Source organism: Camelus bactrianus, chromosome 2 (assembly GCF_048773025.1).
Source record: "Camelus bactrianus isolate YW-2024 breed Bactrian camel chromosome 2, ASM4877302v1, whole genome shotgun sequence".
NCBI lineage: Eukaryota > Metazoa > Chordata > Mammalia > Artiodactyla > Camelidae > Camelus > Camelus bactrianus.
In genome coordinates this window covers 73,310,352-73,323,264 of record NC_133540.1, presented here as the reverse complement: position 1 = coordinate 73,323,264, position 12,913 = coordinate 73,310,352, and the positions used below count along the sequence as shown (strand labels likewise).

General features: G+C 39.4%; 1 protein-coding gene across 5 annotated transcripts in view; it reads left to right on the top strand.

Annotated features, from left to right (window-relative positions):
- Positions 1–11,495: 11,495 nt before the first annotated feature.
- CCSER1 (coiled-coil serine rich protein 1) overlaps positions 11,496–12,913 on the top strand; it is a 1,108,361-nt gene continuing 1,106,943 nt past the window's right edge. For 2 of the 5 annotated variants that reach the window (XM_074343893.1, XM_074343839.1), the window contains exon 1: positions 11,496–12,381. The gene's annotated coding sequence lies outside the window, so the exon portion shown is untranslated. The other 3 variants (XM_074343903.1, XM_074343913.1, XM_074343854.1) reach the window with 3 other exon arrangements.

Here is a 12,913-nt window from a genome sequence, read left to right as displayed (position 1 = left end):
TGAATTGGAAGAGCAGGTGAGTCATATTATTGCAAATAATATATTAATAAATGTCCAGATACATTAATGTCCATATAAATAGCATTAATCTGGACATTATAATATAAGAAAAAAGTGAAATTTTTTGTGGGTAACTAATGCTTTATCTGTATGATCTGATTTTATCAGGCTGTGGTATTCTCAAAAGATCTAAGTTAATGCATAATCCTTAAAATTTTAGATATGAATCGCATTTAAGCAGATGCTCATTGTTTATAGTTGATGCTCATATATAAAACATATAGACTTTTAGAGATTTTATAACTTGACATCAAAATGTCAAAAAGTTCAAACACCTATCTTTCTTTAGATGAATCTTAAGGAGAAGGAATTTCCCAAGTGTGTGCTTGCTCTAAGCAATCAGTAACACCCTGACCTATATTTTGAGGCTGTTGTTTTATGCAGGATATGAACAAAAACAGAACTGCCTCAAAAAAAATTATGACGTATAAAAATATTGAGTGAAATATGCACATTAGCATCACCATTTGAGTACAGGAAAAATTGATTCAATTTAAACTTGATAATTGTCTGCTTCTAATTTGTGTCCCCCAAGTAGCAGCCCCAGGGTTTGCACCAAATGTATAATTTAAACAACTTTTCCAACATACAATGCTTCTGCAAAACAGTACATTATCTTCTCCATTTAGGCATTTTACTTGAACATAGGATTTCAAAACCAAAAACTTAATGTTTTGATGTAAGCAACTAAATACAAAATTAAATAAATTACAAATTGACCAGAAAATTGTGTTTTTCCTCACCTATCGAGCCTCAAGAAAAAAGAGAAATTACAGAACTGTAATATTTTATTTTTATTGTTCCCAATAATATGTATCCACAGTGTTATTTTCCATGAGCAGAGATTCTCAAATATATAAGTGGCATAAATATTTTCCATATTGTCCATATGAATCTGGAAGAACATTTAAGACTTCTGAGTGGTCCATTGCATCTTATTTTAAATTAGTAGTAAATAAAAATAAAAAAATATAATGTACAAAGTTTCATACATTTAATGTTTATTTAAATAATACTTCCAAATACAAGGTTATTTGAATACTAGAAAATTAACAAATATTTATTAAACACAAAGAATAAAATAATCTTTTTGCTGCCATTTGCCTAACGAAGTTTATCTAGTGAAACAAGATAATTTTTAGAACTCAGGCCAGACACTAACATTTGATAGAATTCCTTCCCTGATAACAGCCCTTAAATCTGGATTATTCATACCTATTTTAAATCATACAAAACATTCCATTTTGCACTTGCTATGCCCTTTTCACAAAGTTTAGTAACTGCTTATTTATTTGTCTTTTCTATTAGATCCTCAGCTCTTTGTACTGTAACTTTTGTTTCTCTGTCTCCGTGCTTTCGCACTCTGCCTAGCACATTGCCAAGGTTTAATTAAAGTTTGTGAATATTTCACTATTCACCTTTGTATCTAGCTGCTGGCACATAGTAGACACTCAATAAATATTTGTGGACTGAATGAATAAATGAATGAATGCCATCTGCTTTTAGAATTACTGTGAAGACACATTTCTCAATTACCACATGCCTCATAAATACTGAGATTAATTAGGAAAAAAATCCCATACAAAATCTTTTAAAAATGTGTATAAAATGACAAGAATTGTTTTTGTTGTCCAGGATAGTCAGTGAAGGTCATGTTGAAGCCCTTTCTGTCCCCTGATTTATTTCTTGTGTGTGCTTCTGTCATTGAATTGATGACTTGATACTTTTATTCATGATTTATTCTTCATTTAACAAATACTTACTGAGGGTCACTCTATGCAAGGCATTCCTCTAGAGACAGGGTGGCAGAGGGTAGGGAAGAAACATCCCTGTCCTCATTATCTTTTATTATTCTGGGGAGGGGAACAGACAGTAAATAAGAATACATATAATACACATTGGTTTAGAGATAAATACTAAGGAGAAATAAAGCAGACAAGGGGCCCAGAAGTGGATCTGAGCATGTGTGAGGTGTGGAATTACTGTTTTAGACAAAATGGCCAGAGAAGGTGTCATTGAAGTGACATTTGAGCTAGTCTGAAAGAAAGTAAGGAAGTTCTCCTGCATGCATCCAGGAAGAGAATGCACAGAGACAAATGCAACAGAAAAACAGTAGTGGTGGTACAGGATCAAGATTGGGGGCAGAGGTTATGACATGCAAGGCCTTAGACCATTCTTTTACTCTCAGTGAGATGGGATGTCATCGTAGGATTTTGAGCAGAACAGTGGCATGATCTGACTTTGATTTTAACATGCTAGTTCTGTTTTGAGGCTATACTGTGAGGGACAGAGGTAGATGTAGAGATTAGTTAGAAAGCTGTCACAGTAACCTGGGTGAAAGATGATGGTAGCTTAAACTAGGTCATAGCGAGTGAAAGTTTGGAGAAGTGGCTGAATACTCTGTCATGTGACAATAAAGCCAACAGGATTTACTGACAAACTAGATATGCATTGTAAGAGAAAAAGAGAAACTAGAAATGACTCGAAGGTCTTCAACACAAACAACTGCAAGAGTAGACGTTGCCATTGACTACGATGGGGAAGACTGTATACAGAGAGGTTTCAGAAGAATTCAGAAGCTTTGTATATTTTTAAGTTTGAGATGCTTCTATGAAAAAGCAGAGATGACAAGTAGGCAGTTAGGCATGAATTAGGAGGTCAGGGCTAGAGATACAAATGTGGTTGTTATAAGCATTCAGATGGTACTAAACCTCTGAGCCTCAATGAGCTCATCAAAGAAGTGAGCTAAATAGAAAACAGAAGTTTAAATCTTGAGTCTTGGAACACTCCAGATGCAGGAGTCATGTAAGTGATTTGAATCCAGCGAAGGAGACTGAGAATGCATAAGGAAAAAGGAATAAAAACAGGATGGTGTCCCAGAAGCCAAATGGAAGAAATAGCTCAAATAGAATTACTAAAATTATCATGTTAATTTATGATTTAGTCATTTTGACTCTTCTCTTTCCTCACCATCTGCATCCAATCTTCAGTACTCCTTTGGTTCTTTCTACAAAATGTATTAAAGTAAGTGTGTATCTCACTAGAAAGGCAGAATCAATATGAGTAATATGGGATAAGGATTCATTACAGGGACCAGACTGTATGCAGCTGTGGGAGCTGACAGAAGGCGATGGAAGCCTGTTGCCACTGCTCCAACGGTGGGCTTAAAGTCACTAAGATCAGCAGAACTGGCATTTGGGATGAAAAGCTGGGTAGACTGGTAGCCAGCTGGGACAAACTAGAATCCTCAGGATAAATTAGACTTCCAAGAGACAGTCTCTACCTACATCAACTGGGACAAACTGGATAAAGTGGTTCCCCAAAAGACAGTCTCTACCTATATCTGTTTCTCACCACCTCCAACTTCTACACTACAAGGGATATGCAGATAGTGATCTGCAGAAAGACGCTTCACAAAAGAGCCTCCCACGAACCTGTACACACACAGTGTGAGAGGATAAAGGAGGTCTGGCAGGAGCTGAGGGATCTGCACGCTCAACTGCTGCCCCAAACCAAACAAGGTGAGCCTGCAGGTCAACAAGGAGCATGAGCTGACACAGTGCCTGGTTTCCTACACTGTCCTTCAGCATGTAATACAGCTGCTGCTGCCTTTCTTCCTTCCAGATCTCATGAAGGCTTCTCTTTTGGCCAACCTTAAAGCAGAACCGTATCGGGAAGGGAATTCTAGGAAACACAATTCCAGTTTTAGCTATATCAACACAGTACAAAGTCACTCCAATCCAAAATCTACCAAAGTAAAATGAGGACTGAGAGTTAACTAAAGTAATCATTTGTTATAACATGTCTATTACTGGACGGTTATTTCCTTGAAAGCAAGGAGTAACTGGTTTTATACTCTTTTTAGTTCACAGTACATTGTATTCTAATTATTTGTTACTATGACTGTCTCAATTGCAAGAATTTCCCCCCAATTTTGATATCCCTAATATTTAGCTTGTCTACTATCTGCCATACAAATTTTCTGAATGACTAAAATCCCTTTACATTTACTTTCCTATGATTCTAAGCAATGATGTTTTGTAGATATTAAAGAACACAAGATTGGTGAGAAATTAGCAGTTAATCTGGATTTTCAAATTATTCTCATGTGTCGTGTTAGTGAAATGCTTCTTCAGTATGCTTCAACTCATGCTCAGCCTGTCACTTTTAGTTTGGTTTTCTAGAAAAAAAAAAGTATCACTTGTTGACACATGGCTACATAAATGATTATGATTCACTTATCTAGGAATTCTTTCCAACTAGGACTACCGGTGGAGTTACTTCATAATGAGTTTTGTTTTTCTTCCCTTTTATTTTTATCCTTTTGGATTATTGTTCACTGTTTACTTCCTATGATTCAGCCTTGTGCCAGAAACACCTGATGACTAAAATCCCTTGTTATTTTTCAGAGATGTGATATTCTGTTCACTGGAGCTTTCATCCATGAACATGCCACAATATATGGAAAAGGAGAAAACTAATTAATTAATAACTGTTAATGAATCCAAAAGATAAAAATGGTGATCCAAAGTATCATATCTCATTCCCAACATCATTTAAAGCTCCAGGGGACAGTTGGATTTATTCTGGGGTTTTCTGTATCTTTTTACAGTCTTGACCTTTGCTATGGTTTGAATGTTTGCGCTCTCCCAAAACTCTTATGTCCCAATGCCCTATGTAATAGTATCAGGAGTTGGGGGATGCTTAGGTAATGAGGGTCGACCCTCGCGAATGGGATTAGTGTTCTTGGAAAAGAGACCCCCACAAAAATCCCCCCTCCTTCCAGCGTGGGAGGACACAGGTAGAAGGTACCAGCTCTGAATCAGAAAGAGGGCCCGTATCAGAGCATGATCATACTGGTGCCCTGATCTTGGACTCCCCAGTCTCCAGAACTATGAAAAATAAATTTTTGTGGTTTATAAGCCACCTAGTCTATGGTATGTTATAATAGCCGAACAGACTAAGACAACCTGCTGAGCTGTTGCATCAAATCTCACCTCACTGCTTCCTGTGACTGAGTAGTACTTGGTTGAGTGGCCCCAGTGATGCCTCCAGCCTTCATTTTTAAAGTCAATTCAATAAAAGATGTCCAACGACTGAGAATAGTTTGGAGGAAAGCAAAGGCTCTTGAAGGAATAATGAACAATAAGGTTTCTCCATTATATACACTTTTCAGGAAATGATAAAGAGAAGAAATCTTTAGTAATATGCACCACCCCTCGTCTCCCTTAATGACCCATTACTGGGCACTGAAGATGTAAGTAAATAAGTCATGAGCCCACCATTGGCTTATATTCTAATTGGAAAGTTTTCTCTCTCTGCTGGTAGAAGTTAAAGCTTTGAAGCATGTGGGTTCAAAGCTGCTGTTGCTGGCCTGGGGATGGAGGGAGCCACGCGTAAAAGAAACAGAGACGTCAGCTGTCTAACCGCAAGAAACTGAATTCTACCAACAACCAGAAAGAGCAGGGAAGCTGATTTCAGGCTTGTGACAATGAGCAGAGAACTAGCCACATCTTCCCAGAGTTCTGACCTACAAAATCATGTTCTAATAAATTGCTATTTATTTTAAGCCGCTATGTTTGCAGTAATTTTGTCTGCAGCAGTAAAAATTAATACAGCTTGTCTCTGCTTCACATGGCTGGCTGGAGTAGATAGATTTGGAGCTGGAGGATCTGCTACCAAAGTGGCTCACTTCCATGGCTGGCAAAGTGGTGCTGGTTGCATGTGAAGTCCGTCAGATAGTGCTGAGGCCTAAAGGCATCCGTTCCTCTTAATGTGGGCTTTTGCATGGGTTGTGTGGGTTCTCTACAGCAGGTGATTAGTTCTGAGAGCAATAGTACCCAGAGAACAAGGATAAAGTAAAGAGTGATTTTATGACCTAGCCTAGGAAATTTTACAGCATCTTTTTCACTATATTCTAGTAGTGGAGACAGTCACAAAAGTCTGCTCAGGTCAAGCCGAAGGGACATAATCCTTACCACTCCATCACAACAGTTTCAACATCTCATTATAAGAAGTGTATATAAATGAGAAGGGATATTTTATAACAGCTGTATTTGAAACACACAATTACATAGTGATATAATAACTCACTCCTTTCTCAGTATGCATTTTGTTTTGTTAAAATGTTAACATTTGAAGGAAAGTTGTAAGTGATGACAGTACAAAGAAAAGCATTGTTGCACCCCAAAGATAAGTTAGGGATGTGAATGTGTTTGGATGTATAATACATGCATACACATAATAAGTCCCATAATGACAAATGTTTAGAACACAATGCTATCTTTAACTTAAATTTCTAGAAAACATTCCAGATGTTGAAGATGGAGAGTGAAAAAAAAAAAAAAAACAACTAAGATCTATTTGAATGTAAATGTGTTATTTTAGGCTTGGTTAATATGTTAACTTGAATTATGCTATCATTGATTTCTTGAACACTTATTCACTATGTAACAATTAATATATAGCAATATATAGCATTAGCCATAGTTACATTTCCTATATTGTATATTTTGGTTTGTAGTTTATATAAATGCTCTGAAACCAGGAAAACTATTATTCACCAGATATAAAATTTAGACAACTTTTCCATTACAGAATTAAGTATCTTATTTAGTTTTTTTCCAAGAAAGCAAATAAAATTCAATATCATTTTTATTTACAGAATATAATAGTAAGTAAAAATAAAGCAATACATTAGTCCTTAACAGATCCAGACTGAATAGAAATATACAAATTATTCCTCTTCATCTTCTACATTTGGATGATTAAAAAATAATTGAATCTCATTACTGTGTGAACCAGACATAAGGAAAACACAATTCAATTTATGATAGCATATGCATTTCTTACTGAAGTTAAAATTATGGTCAGCAATGTATAGATTTGGCAAAATAAAAATGACTTCCATGTTGTATGACTTCCTAAGTTTAGAATTTCACAATATAAGAGAAGCTTTATATAAATGACAAAGACTAGAAAATGCATTTTTCACATTTTAATTACAATTCACATGTCTGTATCTCCCGCTGTGATGTTTTGTTAAAAAGAGATCTCATTTGTGAAACTGCCAGTATAGAAACTGACAGATGGCAAGACCAGTTTCCAACCTGCTTAAGTACTGGTTTAATATGGTTTAGATTATTTTATTAGCCTTGTCTATTTTTGCTATATATCTAAATAGTATAAGAGTACTATTACAATTTTATTATAGTTCTTCTATTGTTATAATTAGATCTATTTATATGATTTATGCATAGATTTATTGTTACAGTTTCAGATTTCAATCAGTATACTATTTTAGAGATGACTTAACTGATGATTTCTCTCAAAAATCTGTCCTGTTCTATTTATTTTAATGAAATGCCTACAAACACATAGATGCCTGGGGACAGTCATACTAGAACAGCTCCAATGCCCAATGGAAAAGTCACTTTGATAAATGTGACTCAGGCATCAACAAATGAACCAATTTATTGGGTTAAATATTTTTTTTAATATTGCAACCGGAACAAAACAAGTATTCAAAGATGAAAATCACCTCATATGAAGGTGAGAAATCTTGAGATCATTTTCCATAAGACCTCATCAATCACATTTGGAAATAGATACAAAGATAAGGAAATTATAGAAAAGGAAAAGTTTCTACTGGTGAACCTGCTTATAAGGACTCCTTTGGTTTTATGTTGATAAATATCAATTTTAATACAGTTTGTCTCCCTTAAATGAGAGAGAGGTGTAAATTCAGAGAACATCAGTGTTGATGCCAGTTCTTTCCTTCTGCCACCTCAACTTTTTTGAGTTCTCTAGACTTGAGTTCTCTAGATATTCTCCCCTGGAAACTGAGGATTTCCTCAGTTTCAGAGTAAGCGATGCCTCTCCACACCCTTTGCTTTCCATCCCATCAGCCCATCAAATGGTTTCAGAATTAGATCACATTGTAAACCTGGGACATGGTAGCCCAGTGACAAGGGCCGTGGCTTACTTTCACCTTAATCGTCTTGCTACCACCGTGTCTGCCCCACAGGACAAATCCTTTGTGTCTGTGTAGTTCCCAGATCAAAGACAGCTCCTGCAGTGAGTATTTTGACCCAGTCATCTGGGCTTAGCTTCTGGCGAGGATTCCTCTCTGAAATCCTGGCAGTTGACCTGCCTGTCCTTTTAGTTTCCTCCACAGAGCAAGGGCAAGGATAGATCCTGCTGTTCTGCCACCAGGCAGAATTTCTGCTGCAAAAAGACAGTTTACCAAGGATAGTAGCCACTACCAGATTTCTGAAAAATAATTCTGTCTTAATTTTTCTTCTACTAGCGCCCTGTCTACCTGACAGTTTGCCCCAATTAAGAGAGTTTTCCATGTTAAAATAGAGTTTTTTCCTGCACTCTGTGGACCCTGCACTGCAGTTGAGTCTGTCCTCCCATCTCCTGTCCTATACTTTCTCATCAGTCCTTGATCTTGAATCCAGTGCATATTTCAGCCTCGATCTCCATAAAGGCTCCTGCTGCTCTAAGATGCCCATAATGCCACCTTAACTTTATAACAGTTGTCACAAAAAGATATTTTCCATTTTAGTAATATGGAAAAAATCTAGAATGTTAGTATCATATTCATATTTTTTTCATTTCTTTTATACTATTCGGCTAAAGCGAAGGGGAGAATTGGTTCTTCATTTAACTTTCTTCATTATGATTGAATAATCATGATAGAGTATGCAGTAAATCAAAGGATGATAAAATAACTAGGACAGAAGAAAACACAACTTTTAAATTTGTTTTCTGATACTTCACCTACAAACGTTTTGCAAATGTTTTAAGGGTAATTTATTTTCTAAAATATCTTATGACTTTTATTATAGTAATAGGGTTGGAAAGAAAAATTATCTCCGTTCCTTCCCTAGACACTAATTTTACTTTTTAGGTACCACTACTGAAGAATTTCTAATTTGGCTCATCATTTCAGTGGGAATTCAGTGCACATAAGGGGCACATATGTAATTGGCAACCTAATTTTTCTGCTTTCATCAGATGGTACAATGCCAAATCTTCATTGAACTTGCCAGTTAAATGCACTTGGGAACCAAACAGCAGCAAGCGTAAAAGATGAAAATGAACAAATTGGAAAGAGTCATTAACTTTCTGTTTTCCTATCACAACAAAAATTGTATCATGGAAAGTGTAGCAAAGTGGCAAATTCTACTTGAAACATTAAACATCTTAAAAGAGACTAATTCATTTATTTAACTTCTAAAATGTAGCTCATTATAATTTATAAATGGGTTTTTAGTACAGGTTTAAAAAAATACAAAATAGTTAAAATGAATCAACTTTTCAGAAATGTGTTTTAGGTTATTTATTTTCATATGTCTTACTGGTCTAGTGTATATGAATTCTGGGCTTCATTCGACGAGCAAAATTGTTATAAAATTAAACGAGAAGTATTGGCTTTATTTAATACCTTAATGAATAAAGGCAATTGACAGATTTTCATGGTTCTCACTAATTATGGAATGCAATTGAGAGTGTGAAAATTACAATCAGTTGTGGTTATCAAAAATGCCCTTGAAATATCTGGTCTAATGTATAATTTTGAGGAATGTAACATAGAGTCATTATTAAATTATCATTAGTGATGACAATCAGATCAATAGGAACTGAGGCAATAAAAGCACCAAACACTTGCCAAGTATGATTGAGCATCATCCTTAAAGGGGAAAAACTTTTTTCTTAAATGCTTATTTATAGTTCTTAAATAAACCACATATTTATTTGCTAAGTTCAAAAGTTCAGATCAGGAATAGCTCTTCTACAAAATTTACTTTTGCAGCAACAGCAGGATTCCTTTAGTCAGGACTTTTGGGAAAGCTTCCTAATTTTTTTCATCTTTAAATCTAAGTAGTTAGGACTTTTAAAATTCTTGCCTAACCCTAAAAATCCTGAACATTTTGTAAACAGTTCTTGCGTTAGAAAAAGAAGGAGGGAGGTTGAAAGAAAAATGCCAGGGATTGTAGATCAGCTTATTTCATAATTCTCAAAAGCTCTAAAGAAACTATTAAGACTCTTAACTAAGCCAGGTATTCTGAATGGGAGGCAGTAGAGTAAGGCAGACAGGTTGAGTTGCAGCTGCATCATTTAATCTGTACATGACCTATGGTTAACTACGTGCCCTCTCCAAATCTGACTTTCCTGATGTATAAAATTGAAGAAATGATAAGCTTTTTCACCGGGCCCATACACATTAAATCTCAACATCTTTTGTTAGCATATCCCTTTAACAGTGCTTAATCAGGAACTATAATGTATGTGTATGTTATTGATATATGTGTCTGCTGGTTCCAACTTTGCTCCCCTTTCTTCATGATAAGTTTAAGCCACTTTTAGTGGACTTTGATGGATTCTAAACTGTTTGTATGAGACATGGAAGAATTAGGGGAAAGGAAAATCAATAGTAAAGGCAAAATAAATGGAGAATATATAATGGGCCAGCATATACCAAAAACCTAAGGACATAGCAATGGTCACAGCTACTAATAAAGAGATATAAAAACTAAGTTGTCAACCCTAGCCTCTTAGATAATTCTTAACTTTCTTTTGTTACATTTATGAAGAAAGTTTCCCACAGTTGTCACCTTAAAGCAGGGTTGCCCCCATACCAAAATACACATTGACCACTAATATTCATTCAAAAAGTACATCTTTCTTTTACACTCAATATATTCACAATTCATAAGTCAGATTGTTACCAGATTGTTTACAATGCTCTCTCTCTCACACACACAAGCATAAAAGAAGCATAGGTTCTTGATTCCTGTAAGCTGTTTGCTAATACAGTAGTGCACCAGATCACAAAGATCCTATACTCTGGGCAGGAGGGCAGTTAGAGTGTAAGGGAGCTGATGGTAGGTGTACAAACTTGATATTGGGGATGCATTATCTATCTAGAAATGGTCCTACAAGCCACCAGAATTGGTTTAAAAAGTGTTTCCAACACACACACAGAATTAAATGCACTCCATCAGCTGTCTGGCCTGCTAAAGACATAAATACACAGGAGCGGAGATAAAGAAGCGGATGGATGGGAGAGTTCAGGACCCATGGCAAACCTAAAAGGAAATGAGGCAGTGCAATAGGAGAGAAGATCAGGGAAAATAAATTAGGTAAACCGCAGCACCATGCATCAGAAGTTTTCTCCATCACTAAAATGGCAAAATTTCTCCAGAGGGCCATCAGTCAAATGATGTCAAAACGGTAGCTGGTTCTGTTTGTAATTCCCGTGTTGTCGAGGACCTTACGTGTAGGAACACAAGTTCCCCATCAAGTCACAGTCCCAGTGCTTCTGTTATCTTACAGAAGAACTGACTGCTGTAAATATTTCCTGGGAGGTGTGATCTGCTTAGATAAAAGAAGCCAGGTTTCTTTCCTTGCGGCCTTTGAGGGAAAAGATGTGTCAGAATGTGAATAGGCTGGGTGAGAAGAAAAAGAGGAGAAAGGATCTCACAATTTCCTCCCTGGGAGGTAGAAGAGAATGAAGATAATAGCATCTGGTTGGGAGAGAAAAGATACGGTGCATTTTCAGTATTGCCTCGGTCCCTTTGCAAAGCTTCAGATTCCCCTTCTTTTTCAGTCTTGACCTGCCAGTGCACTTGGACCCGACATACATTTGAGGATGGGCCGAGAAGAAAGCCAAGTCAGCACGGTCGGATACGGCTTCCCCTGAAAACGAAAACTCAGCTACGGGCCAGCCGTGGGTGTGCGCGCCTTAATGTATGAGTATGCGTGCGTGGTAACCCGCGGACGCAGTTGGCCGGGCGCCGCCCTCGGAACCACCCCCTCCCCAGCTTCACACCTCCCCCCCGGGCCCTTATAAAAGGCCGCGCTCGCCGCCGCCCTCCTCACAGTCTGGGAGCGCGGCCTGCCGAGGAGGTGACTCTAGTGTCCCCCACTCAGTCACACTCCGCGCACTCACACACTTGGAAGCGCCTCCCCACGTCCCTCCTCTGCCCTCCTCTTGCTCTGCTCTTCTCTCTCTCACCGCAGTCGCCGACCGACTGCCAATCCGCGTCTCTCTCTCTCTCTCTCTCCACAACATGACTGACTGGGAAGCGGTGGCTCAGGCAGAGCAGCTCTGCTGGCGCAGGCAGGAGGAGCAGGAGGATTATTAAATAACGCAGCTCGACTCTGCAACTGGGAGTGGAGAGAAGGAGCCCAACAGCCGAGAAGGGGAGGGAGGGCAGAGGAGGGGGCCCAGGAAAGACACCCCCGTGCCCCGAAGACATAAATCCCCGAGTGCCCGGGAGAAGCCTTACCAAGCGGCGCGGAGCCCTCAAGGTAGTAACGCCCCCTGTGCCCCCGCGCCCTCAGGGTCGCGCTTCGCGTCCCCGCGGCACTGGGGCCGGCTCCCGGCGGACGCGGGAGGACCGCCAGGCAGGTGACCGCGCCTTGCCCGGGCCGCCCTGGAGCAGTCCCCGCCCAGGCCCGGGGCGCCGGCCGCCGGCCCGGCGTGCGCGGCGCGGAGACTTAGTCTCGCGGGCGGGGTGGGAGGGAGGCGGACGGGGTCGCTCGCCTTGGGCCCGCGACTCCGGGCGCGCTGCGTGGCCTTTTCCTCCGCGCTCCTGAGCACTCTGCTCCGCGCGTCCGTGGCGGCCACTTCAGGGCTCCGCGGAACGCGGCGGGCCAAGGAGGCAAGAGTTGGCGCAGGCTGGGGGCCGCTCCCCTCCCTCGCCGTTCGTGTCCCGCAGGTAGGGGCGGCCGGGCAGCGGCGGCGCCGCCGGCTGCGGGCACCGGGGCGGGGGCCGCGGCGGGGAGGGGTGGTGGGGGGAAGGGGGCGGGGAGCCCGGGGCTCCTGGTGGAGCCGCAGTGC